This window comes from Peromyscus leucopus, chromosome X (genome assembly GCF_004664715.2).
Source record: "Peromyscus leucopus breed LL Stock chromosome X, UCI_PerLeu_2.1, whole genome shotgun sequence".
In the NCBI taxonomy this organism is placed as follows: Eukaryota; Metazoa; Chordata; class Mammalia; order Rodentia; family Cricetidae; genus Peromyscus; species Peromyscus leucopus.
Genome location: NC_051083.1, coordinates 80,775,910 through 80,798,180, shown reverse-complemented (window position 1 = coordinate 80,798,180; position 22,271 = coordinate 80,775,910).

The window sequence follows — 22,271 nt, the reverse complement described above, 5'->3', positions numbered from 1 at the left end:
ATCACATTTTCCAGACCTGAGCCTCTTCTGGGTGGAGAGCCTGAAGAGGAACTCCTTAGGTGACAGCCTGCAAAGGTAGTCACTGTCTTCCTGCTGCACTGGCTTCTTGATTGCTCACGCTTAATTTTTGATTTGTGTTACTCTGGTTCTAACCCCCTTTTTTTTTTCCTCAATAAGGACCAATATACTATTAATGAGTACTTGAAGTACTATAGATAATCCATCAAAGACGTTCACACCCTTTTCCTGGGTTTAATGGAGATATAAATGCTTTCCCAAAAAGACTGTACCATAGAGCACTGCAGTCTTTTGCCACTGATAAAGTCAGAAGAGACACCACAGACCAGGTTAAGACAATGGAGTCTGGAGTCAAACCAGAGGAGTTAATCTCATTAATCAATATGTCTTTAGTTCTCAAATGCATTACAATGGCCACTTTGTTTCCAAGCACTACTTTGGAACCTCTGGAGGCATTTTGCACTCAGCCTATCCCTGCTCCTTTAATCTCCTTTAATCCCTCCCTAATCTCTACTGCCTCCCAGCTTGTTTACTTCACTTCTTTCTTTGTTGGTGCAAATTTGAGAATGGCTAGATGTTCAGCCATCACATCAATACCTCTTTTAAAACTGGATGTTGTTTGCTGTGTGAGGAACCTAAGTAAATAATATAGAAGCCTTTCCTAGACAAAGTTCAGTACCACAGTCAGACTTACCCATCTTCATGATTAATTCGAACGCTTGTGCACTGCCATGTTCTAACTATCATCCACATCAAGGGACACTTTACCCAAGAGATGTAGGAAGGAAAGAGCAGATGAGTGAACCACTGGGAAACCATGAGAACTAGTAAGGACTTCTCAGTGTATCCTTCTGTTTCCATTTGAAGACCTTGAGAGACCAGATACTGCTGAGCTTAATCAGAAGGACGATTGCCCAGTTGGCAGGGAAACTAAATGTGATACAATTCTCCTTCACTCTTTGATTCCTTTTTATGGTGCCCAACAAATTATGCATCTCTGATGGACCTTGGGGCTTATTCAGGATCCTGGAGTGTGTATCTATTACACCCCCCCCCATGGCATGAAAAGTCACTCTCGGCATCTCCCTGCATTTTCCTTGTATTTTTGGCAATTCTGGTGATTCCAGTCCCAGATGGAAATAATTTTCTCAGTTTCTTTCACCTTCTATAATGCAATGTTTGCTCATTTAGACATTCAAGGTATGTAAAGTCAATTTCCATAAATATTCCACCTGTCAGATTTAGAAAGATGGATTTTTTTTTCTGAAAGTTTTACTCTTTAAGGTACAGGAATGATTCAGAAAAAGAGACAACAGATCACTGGTAGGAACTTGATCAGGCATCTGCACCAATCCTTCTCATTGGACTGGAACACCCTACTGTCTAGGAAATGAATACACAATAGAGCACTTCTCAATTGTCTTCAGGGAAATCAGGTATGCCTGTTTCCCAAGGTATACTTACCTGTCTTTCAGGGTAGAAAATCAAATGTTCTTCTCCATCACAGACCTTCATTGGGATATACTCTAAGTAATAAGGGACAATTTAACCTTAAAATCCATAGTAGAAGAAATTAATTTACTTTTATAACATGGCATTGCACAAAAAAAATCTTGAGATTGCCCCAGGAGTCTGATACATGTCTCTTTCTTATCTTCAGATTAGTGACTCCTTATGTGCATTGTTCTTGGTAGCCTGCCCAGAGCAGTGAGAGCATGTTTTCAGCAGTCCTCTAAACTCTCACTTTCCCTTCTTATTCTATCTTTCCAGTCTGTAGTGAGTCTCTTGGTTCTGAGATCTCTGTCAGTGATTTTGTATTCCATTAGTCAGTGAGTATTTTCCTCACAATATCATGACTAATCACCCAGATAATTTGACCTTGTACTGTTTCAGCATTATTCCAGTAGTCTTGCGTGAAGAGCTCTTTATACTAGGATGAATACCCATCTAAAGGCTGAGGTCCCTTCATGACAAACAGAAGCTCAATTTGTATTGATCACTAATGATATCTGCTGAATTAACATATTCATCAGTAGTTGGACCCATAATTGATCTGGCTCAGGCTTAGAGTTATAATCTCAGAAACTTGTTGAAAGATGGGGAGATTACTCGTTGGTTGAGGCACTTGCCATTGTAAATGCGAGGGATGATTTCAGATCCCCAGAACTCACACAAATGCCATCTGGAAATAGTGACAAACCTATAATTGCAGCTTCTGAATTGGGAGACAGGGGCAATTCAGAACAAGATGGTTAGCAAGAGTAGCTATATTAGCAATCTCTGCATTTGATTAAGATACCCTGCCTCAATGAATAAGACTGGAGAATTATTACAGGTGATTTTCAGCCTTGGGCCTCTATGTGCATGAGGACTCACACACACATAAAATATGCATACATACTCACATGCCACAAATACATACAACCATGCATAAAATGGCAAAAGAAAGAGTTATAAAAAACTAGTTGAAAACTGATTTTCAGACTCTCAACAACAACAACAAAATACCCTTATGTTAATTTACAATGACACCTGTATATATTGCAGGCACTTCTGGTCAAGGAATGCTAGCCTTTCTTCATATTTTCATCTATAAGAGCATTGTACAATTTATTCTGTTCTTTTATCACCATCTTATGTGGTCAGAGGCTCCCCTTTTATAGACATTTATGTTCCTATCTCAATACCCAAATCTATAAGAACCTGGCATTTATCTTTGGGCATAATTAAGGTCCTCAGAAGTACAGGACATTCTGGGGAACTCTTCTTTTTCCCACCTGGCATTATTTATCTATCAAAAGGGAAAGTGGGACTGCTAGAAGACAACAAACAATGGGAAAACACTATGCCTAGTGAGCCACTTCCTAGGACAGATACTAGGATCAAGAAAATGATCCTGATTTGTTCACACCATTTAGCTCTCTGGAAAGAAGAACAGATTCTTTGGGTCTAGCTTGCCAGAATTGAACCACTGAGTTTCTTTCTCTCTTCTTCCCTCACTTCTCCTTTCCTCTGTCTGTCTGTGTTCTCTCTTGCCTTGTTCCTCTGAGAAAATGTGGACACTAGTGAGCTTTCCCTGTTCTTCATTATAACAAAAGCTCTTTGTATTCCAAAGTGAAATTACAGTGTTCACATAAGTACTTTGCCATCCTAATATCTTATCTTTTTGTTTTGCCTTTCAAGGTCACTACAAGCCTTCATATCTTAGCCAGCTACTGAGGATGTAACATTCTACAATTTTAAGACTCATTTGAGACTAAAAACAATGTAAAATGTCCTTTGAAAATTAAATAACAATAAACTATAAGATGAGCAGCAAACAAGAAACTTGAGCTTTAAAAATGTGTGAACAGAGAATGCTAATTTGTTATAACTTGTAATAAGAACTTTTGATAAGCTGATAAATTTGCTTTTCTTGATCTGTCATATAATATTAAAGAAAGAAATGAAGTAAAATGTAGTTGATAAGTAGAAGAAAGGAAATATAAAGATTAAAATTATATAATGAAATTTAAAAAGAAAAAAGAATACATTTTGAATAAATAAGAATTTTTATTTGACACAATATGTTATTTCTCTAAAATAAATTGACTAGGTTTTTGTCAAATAAAACAGAAATGACAGCAAAATCAGAAAGCATATAAAAATCCCAAACTGTCACAAAATTTTGAGAGAAATATAACATAAAGATAGTATATGTATGATGATTATGTTTTTGAAAATAAATAAAGACTAATTTTAATATGCAAGAAAAATAAACTCAGTTGGAAGAGCATTTCCCTGGCACGCCTAGGATTGACTCTAACTGGAGCTTATCGTGAAAAGAAGGCAGTCATTGGGAGAGATGTTCTCTTTATTTCTAAGGATCAGGAAGACCCTGGCCTATCCCTATAGATGTTACAACTGGTGAGAACACATTAGAGACAAGGAGTTCCTCATAAGTCCCTAAGAGTAACACTTATAGAGTGCCAGATAACTTTAACAACTAAGTGAGGGCATTAATTTTTGAGCTGCTCTCATGTTTTTAAATACCTGTCAGAGAAGTCTAACCAAAATAAAACAATAAACAATATTGGCTTGAGGAAGGTCAATACAGGCAAGGAAGAGAAGCAGAATAACTAATAGTAACAATTAAGCCTTAAAATATCATATTACTTTATATTTACATAAACTTACATATAACATACTTTTTTGTTTGTTTCTGAGACAGAATTTCTCTGTGTAACAGCCCTGGCTGTCCTAGACCTCACTTTGTCAACCAAGCTAGTCTCAAACTCACAGAGATCCACCTGCCTTTGCCTCCTAAATGGGGGAATTAAAGATATAAGTTGCCATGCCTGGCTATAATACACATTCTTAAAGGAAAGCATGCTACTTGACCTGAGAATGCTACTTTCAAGGGTTCTATCTCCAGCATAAGAATTACATTTCAAGTTGTTCATTAGGAGAATCTAAAAGACCCCCCCAAGCATTATAGGCTATTGTTATTGCTAGTTGGTATCTCCCAAAGATTGAAGATAAGTCCATGTTCCTGGAGACACTATGTACTTTGGATATAGGACTTAGAGGACTGGAGCTGGATCTGACCTGAAAGCCTCCTCCTGGAGGATCAGCTTTCTTAGAATCTCAAGATGCTACATAAGCTGCCAAAGTAGAAAAGTAATACCTGTAAACCACAACAAGGACCAGCAAGATAAAATATTCCTTAAGGTTCAATAGTGGCACTCATATCTTGACAGTAACAAACAGCTCTATACTTGGACTTAATGTCAGCTCAACAGGAAGGAAATTATGCTCAGTACTCAAAACCTAGCCAATTATTTGAGACTTGTGCAGTCATGGACCTTAGAGGAAAACCTACTACCACTACTTTATTAGACTGGCATAATCCCTAAGTACATTTTAAATGTGTATCCTTATAAATACAGATGAATGAAGCTCTCACTCCTAACAAAAGAAGCTTCTGTAATGAAGAATATTACAGAAAATCACAACAGGTTGAAATGCAAAGAATAATTGATCAAAGGGTCCCTAGTCCCAACAGATATATCTATAATACAACTAGTGCACCTAAAGTTCAGAGAACATTGCAGAAGAGAAAAAAGTTAGACTGTAAGAGCCAGAGAACAAAGAAGTCTTCTGTGAGATTTTTTTCTCCTATAAATGAAAAGTAAGCTGTACACATGATACTTCAACAATATAGCTGCCTAAATAAGATGTCAACAATTACAATACAAAGGGCATGCTAATGTGAAAGGGGAAAATCTCATAGGGTCTCACTCCTAGATGAAGAACTATGAACAATATGAATGTTTTAGAAGAAGTCTTATTCTTCCCTTGGAGTGAGCCCCCAAATTGGTTATTCAACATTAAGTGGCCAGTCCTGAAATCATATGCATACAAACAACACTAAGTGGACTCAGCACATTTTATTTATAAAGTTATGAACACACACATACACACATACTGCTGTGGATATCACTCTATATAAATAAAACACTGATGGCCAATGACCAGGCAGGAAGTATAGGCAGGACAAAGAGAGAGGAGAATTGGGGAAACAGGAAGAAGGAGGAGAGACACTGCAGCCACCGCCAGGACAAGCAGCATGTAGAGACTCTGGTAAGCCACCAGCCACGTGGCAAGGTATAGATTTATAGAAATGGGTTAATTTAAGATAAAAGAACAGTTAGCAAGAAGCTTGCCACGGCCATACAGTTTATAAGTGATATAAGCGTCTGAGTGATTATTTTATAAGTGGATTGTGGGACTGCGGGGCTTGGGGAACCTGGAGAGAAGCCCTCCAGCAACAAATGGCGCCCAACGGCTCGAGTTTCCACCTTAAACCTGAGAATATTTAATAACCAATTCTAAACAGAGCCCAAATCAGGTTCCTACTTCTTGTCTCATACGGGCAGCTAGATGCGGCAAAATGCAAGTTTGGACACTGGCGGGTTCCTGGCGGGTGCGTTTGACCGACAGTATGGCGGAAATGAGGCATCTGCCAGCGTCAAATTAAGCTGTGTGGTAGATTTAGTCTTTACTAGTATTTAAAAAAAAAAAAAAGAGGTTTCTGGGCTACACGCTGCTTTGATAAAAGCTTAGACCCACTATTTCTGAGACTTGATGACTCCCAGAGCTGGCGGAAAACGTACCCCTGCCATGTTGGGAAGCTGAAATGGGCGGAGCCAGCAGCCACAGCGCTGTTTCAGGCTTACAATTGTACAGTTTAAAGCAATAGGCTCAAGGCTCAAGTTACTATAAAACATAAGCCACATAAAGATGGCTACCACACAGAGAATCTGGATTATGTTCTCTTTGATATTCGTAACTAAAGAAAAACATTTGATTACAAAAGCTGTTGAGTTATGCCAAAATGTATATTTTAAAGGTACCTTGACTTCAAAATTTGGATATAAGGATATGTTACTTTGGAAAAGAGGTTCTGCTTTTGTTTCCACAGAAAGCCAGAGACTGTGGACTTGTTCCAGATTAAGATACATCAGGTTTCACCAGCCAAGACCCCCTGAAAGGACTCCGATGACACCATGGCCCAGATGATCCAACATCCAGATCGGTTTCAAGGCAACTGGTTCACACAATACAGCCTCACGGACTACCCCATAGGTCTAAAATTTTCTTTGCATCCCCATAAGATACAGCGCCCCCCTCCAGCAGGAAGTAGTAAGAGATGCTATGCCCAAATTCCCAAATATACCAAGCTGGCTTTAGAGGTGGAATTGGCTCACTCCCCCTCTAAACCCAGACATATTGCTTTAAAAAAAAAATGGTTGAGGGATTCTTGTGTCCCAAATCAGAAGAGCCCTCTGGTGTGGGACAGAGAAAAACCAATATTTTTATTTAAAACAGGTTGATTATAAATGTGATCTCTTTCTAAAAAACAAAAGGGGATATGATATATAGGAGGATATGGAGATGATAAGATAAAAGGGTAGATTAATGAACCTACTTTTAAAGAACAACTTGTTTAAAATGTTTTACATTGGTATAGATTTTAGTTTATGTTTAAAATGTTTTACATTGGTATAAATTTTAGTTCATTGATACAAACTTGGAGTTAATTTTGTTATACTGTATATATATATATATATATATATATATATATATATATATATATTTCTATTCTTGTTTGAGGTATTATGTTTATATAACTCATTTAAAATTGTAATGGATAATTAAAAAATAGATTAATAATTAGTCATCTATGATAATCATATCTGTAGCCATGTTAGTTAAGTCTTCTAGGTATACATAGATATATTTCAGATAGATAGGTAATCTTCAAACACTTCATAGACCTGGAGAATATGGCATTTAAATAACTTAGAATTCTGTTGACGAGAGACACAATTGCTCCTGGCTACACCAATTTGATCCCGAGAGAATGTTGGGCTTCTAAGACATTTCCATTTGGAAGTTTGTCTTTTTGGCACAAAATGGCCTACTGGGCAAAGAACTGCCCTTGCCTTGATGGCTGACAGTACAAATGCAATGCTGTCCTTTCTGGACAAGCGGGACACAAGGAAAGCGACCACTGTACTCTGCCAAGACAGGGTAAGATGGTCTCTTACAATTCCTGCTTCTAAAAATGGTCTGTCAGATACTCTAGGCCTGTAGCCAATTTGAATGCACCAACAATGCTGAGAAACATTAGGTGACTGTCCAGGCTGCCAGCTGTCTTGGTCTACTCTTGCAAGATTCCCGAAAGTTGCTTGCATCCATCTACCATTTCTCAGGTACCATTATGTTCCTTCTCAGGTCTTTGATGAGGTTGAAGACTAGATAGTCATAATTTCATCAGTTATGATAAAAGATAAGTTAGCTATAAAACCTTAAACTCACAAATATAAGATAGATAGGACATCTTCTTTAATATTGTAACTATAATTCTTGCTCGGTAATTGTTTTGTTATATGTATTTTTACCATGTTAAAGTTAAAACCTTCCTTTTTAAAAAAAAAAGAAGAAAGGGGAAGTGCTGTGGATATCACTCTATATAAATAAAACACTGATGGCCAATGACCAGGCAGGAAGTATAGGCAGGACAAAGAGAGAGGAGAATTGGGGAAACAGGAAGAAGGAGGAGAGACACTGCAGCCACCGCCAGGATAAGCAGCATGTAGAGACTCTGGTAAGCCACCAGCCACGTGGCAAGGTATAGATTTATAGAAATGGGTTAATTTAAGATAAAAGAACAGTTAGCAAGAAGCCTGCCACGGCCATACAGTTTATAAGTGATATAAGCGTCTGAGTGATTATTTTATAAGTGGATTGTGGGACTGCGGGGCTTGGGGAACCTGGAGAGAAGCCCTCCAGCAACACATACATACACATGCATATACATACAACCATAATTATAAAAGAAAAGAAGCCTCAAATTTGAGGAGTAAGGGGATGAATGTAAAGGAAGAGATGACTCAACGAAATCAACATCTTCAGTAAATGATACTGGGGAAAACTAGACAAGAGTAATTTAAAGACTGGCCAAAATTCTCATAGTGATATGTTTCAGTCAGAGAACATGACTTTTTAAGAGTTTACAAAGACAACTGATTATACAGATGTTCCTAAGTAAAATAAATAATACTATAAAAATCCTACTAGTGCCTTATCACGATTTCATCTTTATGCCTAATTTTATAAAATAAACATAATTCTATATAAATACACAGATAATTTCAAGGCAAACTATTGGGTTGCTTGAATATCTCATCTTCACCAATAGACAGGTCTGAGGAACAAAAAAATCCAATGGGAAAATGTCAGTGATGAAAGGCATCACACTTCAGATGGATTTGACAGACCTTCCTAGAATATTTCACTTAAAAACTGTGGAATATGGGCTGGGGAGATACATTAGTGGTTAAGAAAATAAATATACTGCTCTTAGAGAAGACCTGAGCTCAGATCTCAGAACCCATGTAGAGCAGCTCACAACTACCTGTAACACCAGTGACTGGGGACCTAACTCTTGTGGACTTTACAGGTACTTTCATTCACACATGCGCGCGCACACACACACACACGCGTGCGCACACACACACACACACACACACACACACACACACACAGAGATACACACACAATTAAAAATAAAATAAATATTTCAGAAATACACAATATTCATTCTACCTATCACCTCACAATACTTTCTCCAATGTAAATATAACTTTTAAAAATTAATTTGATGAATATTACTGCTTTGAATGCATATATGCATGTGTGCCATATGGATGCCTGACATCTGAGAAGGCCAAAACAAGGCATCAGGTGTGCTGTATTTAAAGTCACTGATGGGCCGGGCGGTGGTGGTGCACGCCTTTAATCCCAGCACTTGGGAGGCAGAGGCAGGCGGATCTCTGTGAGTTCGAGGCCAGCCTGGTCTCCAAAGCGAGTTCCAGGAAAGGCGCAAAGCTACACAGAGAAACCCTGTCTCAAAAAACCAAAAAAAAAATAAAAAAATAAAAAAATAAAGTCACTGATGTTTTCTGCTAACAATGTGAAATCTGGGAATTGAACCATGGTCTATGTAGACAAACTTCTAAATGGTCTTATTAAATAAGAAACACAAAGTCAAATATATGGGTGAAAGCCTTAGAGATCAGGGAAATAGTGAGAGACACCAGCTAGCTTTAACTCACCATGACACTGTAGCCTCCCAAGAGAGCTACTTCCTTTCTACCCAGGCTCTTATTGCCTTGCTGTTCTGCCCTCTCATTGGCTCTTAGCTGAGCTAATTTATTTCCTTGTTGCTGCCTGTTTGTACAGACCTCCAGGTCTCTAGGGTTGGAACTAGGATTAAAGGCATATATCAGCATGCTTGGCTGTTCCCTAGTATGGCCTGAACACACAGAGACTCTGCCTACCATGTGATCAGTTTTAGGGTATGTGCTACCACTGCCTGACTTTTGTGTTTACCTTAAAATGGCTTGCTATTCCCTTTGATCTCCAGGCATACTTTATTTATTAACATACAAATAAAATATCACCACATATCAGCACAAATAATATATCACTACATTTTCCCTTTTTTTGTCTAATAAAAAGAATAAAAAGTATAACTAATATAAGAAAAACTATATACAATAAGTACAATGACTATATACAATATATACAAGCAATAAATGCATCAGCAATGTCTAGTCCATTTGCATTTGACAAATTCAGAGAAAATATTCCATTATCTATCCTATTTTGGTATGCCCAGAACACACCTGATTTACTTTCTATCATAACTTATATTACTAACAGAGAGTCTAAAATGTACCTAATTTACTTTCTATCTTAACTTGTATTATCAACAGAAAACTATGCTATGATGTCTTTCAAACTTATACATTTAACACCTCTTAATGAGTTTCTTTTCTGAAATTTCTTAACAAGGAAAACTGTAACTACAATGATCTAATCTTCAACTCCCTCAGAGACTCAAAAAGGAAATAATATTACCTAGTAAAACAGAAAGTGAAAACAAGTGACTTTCAAAAAAATATTAGTTGACAGAAACAGCCAGCTGCCTGGACAGTCATCTGAAGATTCTGGGCAACATTGGGGCATCATCTTTGGCCCATAGGCCTATTCTCTCAGTCACTTTTCTCTGTGTCCTATAGAATGTCTGGCAGTCTCCTCTGTGAAGCAGGAATATGAAGGATCATTTTGCCTTGCAAAGTTCAGTTGTCATCTTCCTATGGGTCCTGCATGACTAGTTAATATAACATTTTGTCAAGCAGTCCAGGCAAGAACAGTTTCTTGCCCAAATGGCTATTTTTGCCAAGAAGAATATAAACACCACATAGAGTATCTTCGATGCCCATCTTTCTTTTTGAAATAAATCGGTGCTGCCAGGAGCAAACATATCTCTATCCAGAAAGTCTGTTTTTGAAACATTTTAAATGCCATATTCTGTAGGTCTTCGACGTGTTTGAAGATTATCTACCTAATTGAATTATATCTATGTATACCTAGAAAACGTAACATGACTATAAGTTTGACTATCATAGAAGACTATTAATCTCTATTTCTTAATTATCCATTACAATCTAAATGAGTTCCATAAAGAATCACCACATTTCAGCACAAATAAAATATCCCCACAGGTCTAGTGGTACAGCAGTAAAGATACTTAAAAACTGAGCTATCCCCTCTCCAAGAAAATGACATTGTAAGTCGTAAAGCAAGACTTAACAAGAAAACTTCAATGACTTTTTTAAAAATACTTTTCTGATTAGAACCAACTAGAACTGGAAATGAAAAGAAAGAGAAACTGCAAAACACAAAAATTCATGGTGATTGAACACCCTACAGAGTGATGAACTCATCACTGAAAATCAGGAATGAATCTTTAAAATTCATACAACTGACTAAAAAGAAAATCATAGCATGCTAAAACCTGTGAAAGATAAAGGAAAACAACCAGATGAAAGCAGTTTATAGTTAAAAGGACTTAATAATTAAAATTCAGAGAAACCCTCAGTAAATAACTTAATGATTCACTTCATGATTTTAATCAAACAATAATAAACCAAAAGAATAGAAGCAAATATTTAAGATTAGGGAAGAAAATACTGAAATGTAGATAAATGGAATACAAAGAATCAATGAACCAAAATTTGGTTCTTAGACAAGATATACAAGAATGACAGACACTGAATCCAAAAATATTAAAACAGAAAGAAAACCAAAATTAATAATATTAGAGAAGTAAAAGTAAATATTGTAGACATGTCAAAGAAATTCAGGTTATTAGGAATACTTTGTAAATCTATGTTCCAATAAAATAGTGAAACTAGAAAATGATAAATTTCCAGGTATATATATCCCACAAAATTAAAAAGATATAAAGAACTTAAATATATTTTAGTTATTTTTCTATTGCTGAGATAAAACATTATAACTAAGGGAATTAATAAAAGAAAGTGTTTAATTTTAGAGTTCCTGATAGCTAAGTGAAATAACTGAGGGATCACATCTTGATCCACAACCAGGTAGTAAAGAGAGAGCACTGGGGATCTCATTTGTCTTTTGAAACCTCAAAGCTTTCCCCCATTGATACATATTCTCCAGAAGGGCAACACCTCCTAATCCTTCCTAAACTATTTCACTAACTGTGGATCAAACATTCAAATATATGAGTGTATGAGTGGGGACATCTCATTTAAACCACCATATTCTACTCACTAGCCTCAGTAGGCTCATAGCTATATCATAATACAATAACGTATTTAGTCACATTTCTGAAGTTACCATAGTCTTTTGCAGTATTAACACAGTTTACACAAACAATGAACAAAATATATTCTGAGAATCAAGGCAATCTCTTAATTGTAACTTCTCATAAAAACAAAAAGCAAATCACATACATCCAATACATAGTGGCACAGAATATATGTTACCATTCTGAAAGGGAGGAATTGAGGCATGATGAGACAATACTGAACCTAAAATATTCGGTGTCTTAGAGTACTATTGCTGTGAAGAGACACCATGGCCATAGCAACTCTTATAAAAGAAAGTATTTAATTGGGGCTTCCTCACAGTTTCATAGGTTTGTGTCCATTCTCATAATGGTAGTGAGAATGGAGGCATGTATTCAAACATGTTGCTGGAGAAAAATTACCTGGGAATTCTGTATCTGAATTCACAGGCAGCAGAAAGTGAGACTGGGCCTGACATGAGCTTTTGAGACTTCAAAGCCTACACCCAATAACACACCTACTCTAATATGGCCACACCCATATGAGTCTATTGTGCCATTCTTATTCAAATTACCATAGTCTGAAAGCCAAGAGGGCAAATTCCAACTCTTAAAGCTCCATTTTTTATGTCAAAGGGCTTAGACAGTATTGCCTTTTCAGTTTTGGTGCTCTGCTTAAAATATACTCTTCTCTTTTAAAATGGTTCCACTGCTTGCATGCAGCTCTCCCTGACAAATACTCCATAGCTCTGATATCTCAAACATCTTGGGGTCTCCAACACAATCTAAGCTCCACTTTCATAGCTTCATGCAATGACTTCTCAGGGCCTCCATGCAGGGACTCCACTGCCACATGCTTGTCTTTAAGAGCTCTCCCTAACCACAGAGGAATATTAGACAACCCCTTTAGTCATATAGCTTTCATCACTCTAAAGCCTGAACCACGTGGATCACATTGCCAAGTTTGAATACAAAATTGGAGTGAACCTTGGCCCCCTTGAAGCATATTTATTGCAGCTTTGATTTGTTGTAGCTTCCTAGGAACAGAAAACATTTAGGCCTACTTCATCAAGTTGGAAGCTTAGCTTGGTGGAAGTTTGATATACATTACATTTCCCAGTGTTCTTTTTTTCTTATTTAAACTATATATTTTTAATTTCTTTTTGCCTACTTGCTCTGATAGTAATATAATTTATCTTAGCCAATATGGAAGTAAAAATAAAAAGTAAAAAATGAAAAACCTCTCAAAAATTGAAAATGGAACTAATACATACAGTTACTGTGTAGATGTCTGAAGAATCTAAATGAATATACCAAAGTTGTACTTACACATTCTTGTTTACTGTAACTCCAAAATGATATAATTAACCCCAGTGTCTTTCAAGACATGAATAAATAAAAAATATGATATATATGTATAGTGCAATTAATTCACATGTAAAATAGAATATAATGTTCTCTCAAAAAATGGAAACAGCTAATGATCACCATATTATGCCAAAGGACCAAATGTAAAAAGGCCAGTATTATATGGTTTCTCATACTTGTGGATCAGACACAGAAAATCATGTGTACACATATGTGAATGTGTATAGAATCACATATATGTATTTATGACATGAAAGCAAGGGAGAATAAGGCTAAAAAAAAGCATATTGGCTGGATGGAATATAAAGAAGGGAGAGAAAAGAAGGTATGGTGGGTGAATATGCTCAAAGTGTATGACAATACTTAAAAGAAATTGTCTTGATAAAAGGCAGGACTATAAGTTTTTCAGGTAGATAAATGTAGTGGTAGATAATCATTCTCAGTGAAGATCCAGAAAGACAAACAACAGATGTCTTCTATTAGTTTGAAATGTTAGCGATAAATTCCAGTCAAAACCCATGCCAGGGAAAATAATTGGTCTTAAGGATGAATTTACAATTGTTTAGATAAATGGACATGACATCAAACTACCCTCTAATTTTGCTTATACCCATTAACAAATGCTACTTTCAGGCTTCATCAGAGAAACTTCTGCTTAATATTGAACAGCAGTGAATACAAACACATATGACTACTCAAGGTTCTTCTTGGCAATATATATTCATTCCAATTATAAGCTTAATGTAAGTTTGGTTACTTATATGGAGTTTGCACAAGAATGCCTTTATCAACAGCCAACCACAGAGTTTGTGGGACATGGAGAACCACTCCCATCAGTTGTATACCTACTGTTGATCTCTCAAGCAAAAATGAAGAGTTACAAACTCACAATCATAGATTTCTCAGATTGAACTCATTGGATATCAAACAAAACAAAAGCATATGAATATGAAAAAATAGACTTGTAGGGAAAGGAAGGAGTTGATAAGGAAAGAAAGGAGACATGGGTATAATAATCAAAGCATATTTTATAAATGTATAAAAATGTCAAAGAACTATGGGCAATTAATTCTGAGAGTGAGAGACTAGTTTTCCTCAGGATCCATCCTCTGAGTTGATTATCTATCAATAAGTGCTCATCCCAGAAATCATACATACAAACAGCACAAGCAACACAAATTTGTATAATTGGATAATATTTACATATTATACATTAACACACAAACACACACATGTAAAGGAAAAAAGGCCATGGGTATAGCAGAGAAAAAGGGTCTGGTAACTTGAAGTGGGAGGAAGAGGAGAGGGAAGTGGGGTGCTGTGGAATAATCCTTCTGTACACTGTGGGAATATATGTCACTATGTTTGGTTTAATAAACAAGCTTACTGCCCAATAGTTGAACAGGATAAAGTTAGGTGAGGTAAAAGCCACAAGCCTGGAGCAGCACATAGACTAATAGAAATGGGTTAAGTTATAAGAACTAGTTAGTAACAAGTCTGAGCTATTGACCAAGCACTTATAATTTATATTAAGTCTCCAAGTCAGTTATGTAAGAAACAGCTGCTGGTTACTTAGAAGCAGGTGGTTGGAAAAGGAAAATTCCATCTACAAATGGGTGTAGATCCACATAAGACCTAAAAAACTTTAAAAAGGTTCTAAACACAGAAAAATGGAATCAAATGCAGCATCCTCACCTCACAGTCTCACACTAGCCACAGTGCAGAGATTCATCTCCCCACAACTGCTTGTGAGATGAAGCCAGTCACAAAGCTCCATGAGCTAAGTTGTGTGGCAGGTTACTGCAGGCTCTCACATAGACTACAATGCAGAGAGGCTTCTCATAGCTGCTGCCTACAGACTTAAGTGACCACTGCAAGCTCTGCTAGTACCCTGACAGAAAAGGTTACAGACATTCAGGAAAGATAGATTGAGAGGGAAAAAAACTATAAACAGGTTACAATGTGTTTAAAAATATACATACACTTAAGGACAGAAAAGAAAAAGGGTAGAGAAATTCCTTCAAAAAGAAATAGAGTGATAAAAATTATAATAAGCCACATAAAACGGGAAATATACAGAGAGTCTGGATTCTGTATGTTATTGTGTTTTATTTAAATATTTTGTCTACTAAGAGACATTGGATTATAAAAACTGCTAGATTCAACCAACCTATATATTTTAAAAATACCTTGACATCAAAATCTAAGTCAAAATATATATTTCCAGGTTAAGGAAAATGAGGTTTGATCTAGGAAGACCCCCTGAAAAATCTGAGCATAAACATAAAGAAATAAACCTAGAAAAACTCTAAGACACACGATGGATATTTTACCTACTCAAACATAAAACAAATCATCTTTGGCTGAATTATATACAGTGCATATTGTATACTTGTATTATTGCAGATATGTGTGTTACCTTTAAAAGTTTATGTATTTTCAGAGCAAGGGGTCCAAATACCAATGAAAATAAATGCCCCATATAATTCAGCATTTCAAAATCCTTCTGTTGCAGTCTCCCCACAACTCTCTATCCAGAACAGCCTCACATAATACTCCATTCAGTATTATAATCTTTAATTTATAATTATAATCTTAAATTTTCTCAGGATCCCCCAATAATAATAGCACCCACAAACAACATGAAGCAGTCTAGAGAACTATGTCACATTCCCAAAAGATGGGTTATGGATTTTTATTATCATTTAAGGGAGGGTTGGTTTTCAAGTTGTTATTGGTAATGGTCAGGAAAAAAAGCTAAACAAAGGAGATTAGGTTCAGAAATATCATTCTATAAAGAAAAGAAGGAATATAGTAATCAGAGGATAAAATGGTAGATTATTGAATCTACTTTAATCCAAAAAGCAGCTATTAATCTTAAATATTTTACATTGGCATGGATTTTGATTTATTATACAAATTTAAAATTAATTTTGATACACTGTATGTGCATTTCTACTCTTGTTCAAGGTATCGTGTTTATGCAGCTCATTAAAATTGTAATGTATAATTATGAAAAACAGATTAATAGTCATTCCAAACAGTCAAACTTATAGTCATGTTAGGTATGTTTTTGAGGTCATACAAATATATATTTATATAGATAAATAGTCTTCAAATTCTTCAAATACCTATAAATATGGCACTTGACATATTTAATAACATATTTAATAATAAGGCTTTTCATGACAGTGAGGCATGTCTAGTCCTGGCAATATCAATCTACTTCAGAAAAGATTACCAACATTGAAGAAACTCTGTATGAAATTAGTTTTCTTTGTGGCAAAAGCTAGCCATGTGGGGGAAGAAACTGCCCTTGCCTCAATTGTTGACAATATAGTGTCCAAACTTGACCAGTATGATGCAAGAAAGGCAACTGCCAAACTTTTCCAAAACAAGACAGGACAGGCCTTCAAAATTCCCTGTTTCACATGAAAGTCTGTCAGATATATTAGGCTCTTAGGCCACAGTTGGATTTCCCAATGTTATAGAGGAACTTTAGGTGCCTGATATTCCTGTCATCTGTCATTAGGTAACATTTTATTCTTCTTAGGTCTTTGATGGAGTTAAAGATTATATAGTTAAACTTACAGTTTTCCTTAGTCATGATTGAAAGCAAATTAGGTATAAATCTATAAACTCACCAAGATAAGATAGATAATAGAGTATTTTCTCTAATTTTGACAACTACAAATAGACTGGATAATGTAACTGTGATTCTCGATAATTGTTTTTGTTATATACAATTTTAATATGTTAAAGTTAAATCTTTTTTGGTTAGACAAAAAGGGGGGAATTCTATAGAATAATTATTGGTGAAATTATTTTGGCCACTCCACGTAGTTAAAAGGATATTTATTTAATGGCGTAACTCACAAATTAAGTGATAGGTAGGTCGCAGGGTCTGGGAAAGGTGTATCGCAATCCAGCAGTGTTCTCTGGATCTCTGCTTAGTCCACCTCTAACGTTCAGCATCCCGGCACAGAGAGAGTGCACAGAGAGAACACAGAGAGAGAGAGCTGGCCCAGCCAGCTCTCGTGTCTCCAGGTGCCTCCCCTGGCCCCGCCTTGTAGGCGTGACAGTTGCCAGAGTCTCAATGGGGGTTGGAACTTCCAGATCCAACCTGGAATGGCTACCCACTACAAATAATCCTTCTGTACACTGTGTGAATATATGTCACTAACATTGGTTTAACAAACAAGCTGACTTGACAATAGGTGAACAGCATAAAGATAGGTGAGAAAGTCAAACTGAGAATGATGGGATGAGAAAGGACTCAGTCAGAGGAGTAGCCAGCTAGATGGAAAATGAGTTGGACACACAAAATGGTGTAGAGGTAAGAGCTATGATCCTCAGGGCAGCACAGTGATTAATAGAAATGGGTATAAGTCTGAGCTATTGGCCAAACATTTTTAATTTATATTAAGTCTCCAAGTCAGTTTTTTGGGAAGCAGCTGCTGGTTATTTGGGAGCCGGCAGTTGGGACAGGAAAACTCCATGTATAGTAGGGAATGATGTATGTTTTAATTTAAAAAATTAAAAATTAAAAATCAAATGTCAAAAAATAACAGGCAGAATGCCCTTAGAGACTATGAATAAAAATCCCCCTATGTCTGTTATTGGCTATGAACTTCATGAACAAATGCTGACTAGTGAATATCAGCAGTACTGCCTCTGAGCTTCATTGGCTATGTTCTTGGTTCCTCTGTAATAGCTTTTTTTTTCATAATGCAGGCTAATTCTATGTTACTCTTATTCCAGCTTTATTGCATCTAAAGGTTAATATGATTCTGGTAGCCACAAATCTATCCAAGAGTTAGCCTGATGGAAGCTCACATTGTTTATTTGGAGGAAAATGAGTATACAGCTAAGTCACTATTTTATGGCAGATATCTCCAAGTTAAAACATTCTTTTCTGGAGGAGGCATGGCTCATTATACTTAGCACATAAACAAAAGTTCAGATGGCTAGCACAGGAGAAATTTGGAAGTCTCCATAGCCCCTCTCTGGATACATAAAACAAGTAAACTCTTACTGGGGGAGTGTACTCTGGCAGTTCAGTTGTTGACCTGCCTGCAAGTTGTGCAGAGTACTTTAGGGTTGCAGCTTCTGTGAGCTGTCACCCATATTAAGATAGGATTTTCTTCCATTGATACAAATGCTTTTGAATCATTCTTTCTCCTTTTAAGTGACCTTCCTACACATACTCCTATTGGTATTCCCAATAAAAGTCATTGGTTCACCAAGTAAGAGTTTGATGCAATAATTGCTTTATTCTGTTATGAGTTGTGGTAATATATTGTGCAGCCCAATAAAGCTTATCAGAGAACAGAGCCAGTCACTAAATTAGACATAGAGGTAAGACAATGGTAGCACACAACTTCAATTCTATCACTCGGGAGACAAAGATCCATTTATCTCTGTGAGTTCAAGGTCAAACTGGCCTACATGAGAGAAAGAGAACCGGGCAGTGGTGAAACATTCCTTTAATCCCAGGAAGCAATATGGCAGGACACAGAAAGGTACATAAGGCATGAGGAAAAAGGAACTCACTCTCTTGAGGCTGAGGATTTCATAAAGGTAAGCTTGTGGCTGCCTGTTCTGCTTCTTTGATCTTTTAGTTTTCACCCCAATAGTTGGCTATAGGTTTTTCTATTAATAAGACCTTTTAGGATTTGTGTTTCAATGAATGTTGTGTCTTTGGTGAACAGATAAGTTTGTGAGTCTCTGCATTAGTTACTTTTCATTGCTGTAATAAAAATTTCAGGAGCAAAACCAACTTATAGAAAAAAATAGTTTACTTGTCTTATTGTTCCAGATGTGGGAAAGAGTAATAGCAGGGAATATATGAAAGCAGGAGTCAAGAGTAGGAAGTTCATTAATCATATTTTGTCACACGGGAAGCAAAGAAAGCATATGGGAAGGGGGATATACTCACCAAATACTCACTTCTATTGACATATTTTCTCCATCAAGACTCCACCTCCTAAATGCTCCATAACATCCTCAAACAGTGCTATAAATAGGAGATCAAGTGTTCAAACACATGAGCCATTGGACAATATTTCTCATTCAAACAACCAGAGTGCACATTGTATCTTCTCAAGAAAAGTCTGTCACACAACAGCATCAACACTTTGCTTGATCATGAAATTCCTTAGACTTCCCAAGAATCCCTAATTGGGAGGATGACAAAAGCTGTTGGGGTTAAGTATGGCCCACATATTATGCTTCCATCTTTATGTTCTTATTATTTACACCTGTAACCATCTTAGCTAGGTGATCAATCCATATCTAAGTGCTTACTGTGTGCTAAATGCCAGACCTGTTCTGCTGTTTGACAGGAATGTAGAAGTAAGGAAAGATGACATGATCCTGCTCTGAAGATGCCCAGGCATAGAGGGTGACAACTTGAAAAGATGCAAATGATTGATTCAGATGGTGAGAGATGCTTTAAAAAAAATAGTTTAGAAGATTGTGTCTATTTGCACATGTTATGAAAGGTGATAAAATTGGTTGAAAAATTAAAGCATGAATAGGAGCCAAGTTTGCACAACTTTTGGGGAATGAATTTTCAACAGAAGCAAGAATGAGTGCAAAGTTTCTGCAGTAAGAAAGAGTATGTGACATCCAAAAAACTACTTGAAGACAATGTGGGGAAAGCATTTTAAAAAGGGATAGAATAAAACTGAAATAATTCAGATTCAAGATTACCTTGCCTTGTAGCAAGGAAATGAGTTTCAGTGTTACTCTGTCTTCAGGTGAAAAAGAGCGCAAGCTTTTGATGTTATTTAAATTATCCTTTTAGAAAACGAGAGTTGGCTTCTTTTGGAAGAGCTACCGAAGAATAAGTGCAGAAGCCTGGAGAACAGGTAAGGACTAGCTAGCGTGGGGAGGCAACTAGAACCAGGCTGATGACATGAGTGAGAAGAGGAGAAATATGAAATAACTTGGAAGAAGGATGACTGTATGTGGGAGATCTCAATGGAGGGTTTGGGGTATATGCACAGTGTTATTTTAGATGGCACTATATTTATTGAGACAGAGATACATATCTTTAGTGGAAGAGAACTCAGAGCTCAGATTTGAGCAGCTTCTACATGAGGTTTTTGTGAGACAATCAAGTGAGCATACATAAAAGCCTGTAGCATAGAAACCTGCTTGTTCTGGAGATCACAGCTTGGGATGCCTTCAGCTATGGCAGAGAGTTAGTTGCAGGAATCTCAGGCAACTTTATGAAGAGGGTGGATAGGAAACAGAATAAGGTCCCATGTTTGCAGTTGAAGATACTAATGTGTAAGATGAGGAAAAACAAATGCCATGTGTTGATGTATCCAACCGTCTTGTTAAATAAGAAACACAGAAACAATGTAAAAGAGAAAGCCGAGAGGTCAGAGCTCAGAGCTAAAATCTCACCCTTCCTCCTGCTGTCCCAGCTTCGCGAAAAGAGACCTACTTCCTGTTGGTTCGTTTTTTTTATAGTATGTTGTTCTGCCTTCTCATTGGTTGTAAACCCAAACACATGACTGCCTCGTCACTGTCTGAATGTACAGCCCCCTAGGTCTTAAAGGCATGTCTCCAATGCTGGCTATATCCCTGAACACACAGAGATCTTATGGGATTAAAGGCGTGTGCCACCACCGCCACACTCTTGCTATGGCTCTAATAGCTCTGACCCCCGGACAACTTTATTTATTAACATACAATCAAAATAATATTTCAGTACAATTAGATTACCACCACAGCCATGGACTCTGGAATTTCCTTTTCTCTGTCATTTGCATTTGCACCTGACTGCTACTTTCACAAAAGGAATAGCAGAGGAGAAGCCTACTAGGCTGTCCACAGTGCTAGAGCAGAGCAGATGGACAGAGGGCAGAGGTTCCTCCAGCACTTTGGCAGGTGAAGGCTCCATCTTACATATGCTGCTCAGGACAAGAGCATTCCTCTTCACATCCTTCAGACCCATTCTAAACTGACCTCCTGAAGAAGGTGAGGTTCTGAAAAGACACTCTCCACTCATACCACATCCTGGCTGCCCCTTCAGTGCTGCACCTCAAGCTTGCTGTGTAAGTATGTATTGGGTGTAGCTAGAGTTTTTCTGGTCCTGCCTGGCCCAAGGTCAGGACAAATCTCTCTCACCTGCCAGTCCCACAGCTGCACGGACCCAACCGAGTAAACACACAGAGACTTATATTGCTTACAAATTGTATGGCCATGGCAGGCTTCTTGTTATCTATTTCTTCTATCTTAAATTAATCCATTTCTATAAATTTATACCTTGCCACATGGCTTGTGGCTTACCAGTATCTTACATGTTGGTACTCATGGCGGCAGCTAGCAGCGTCTCTCTGACTCAGCCTTCTACTTCCCAGCATTCTCCTCTCTGCTTGTCCCACCTATACTTCCTGCCTGGCTACTGGCCAATCAGCATTTTATTTATACAGAGCGATATCCACAGCACTTGGGTGATATTAATCCCACTTCTTTATTCACAGTAGCAACTGAGAAATTGACCTGCCTTATATCCATGCATTTATCTGAAATTGTTTATATATCTTCTTTAACTTGAGAGTTTTATCTCTTTTGCACGATGATTCACTTAAAAATTTGAAGTCTTATTCCATATATCTTGTCTCAAAACAAAGTTCTTCAGATATGGATGGCTTCT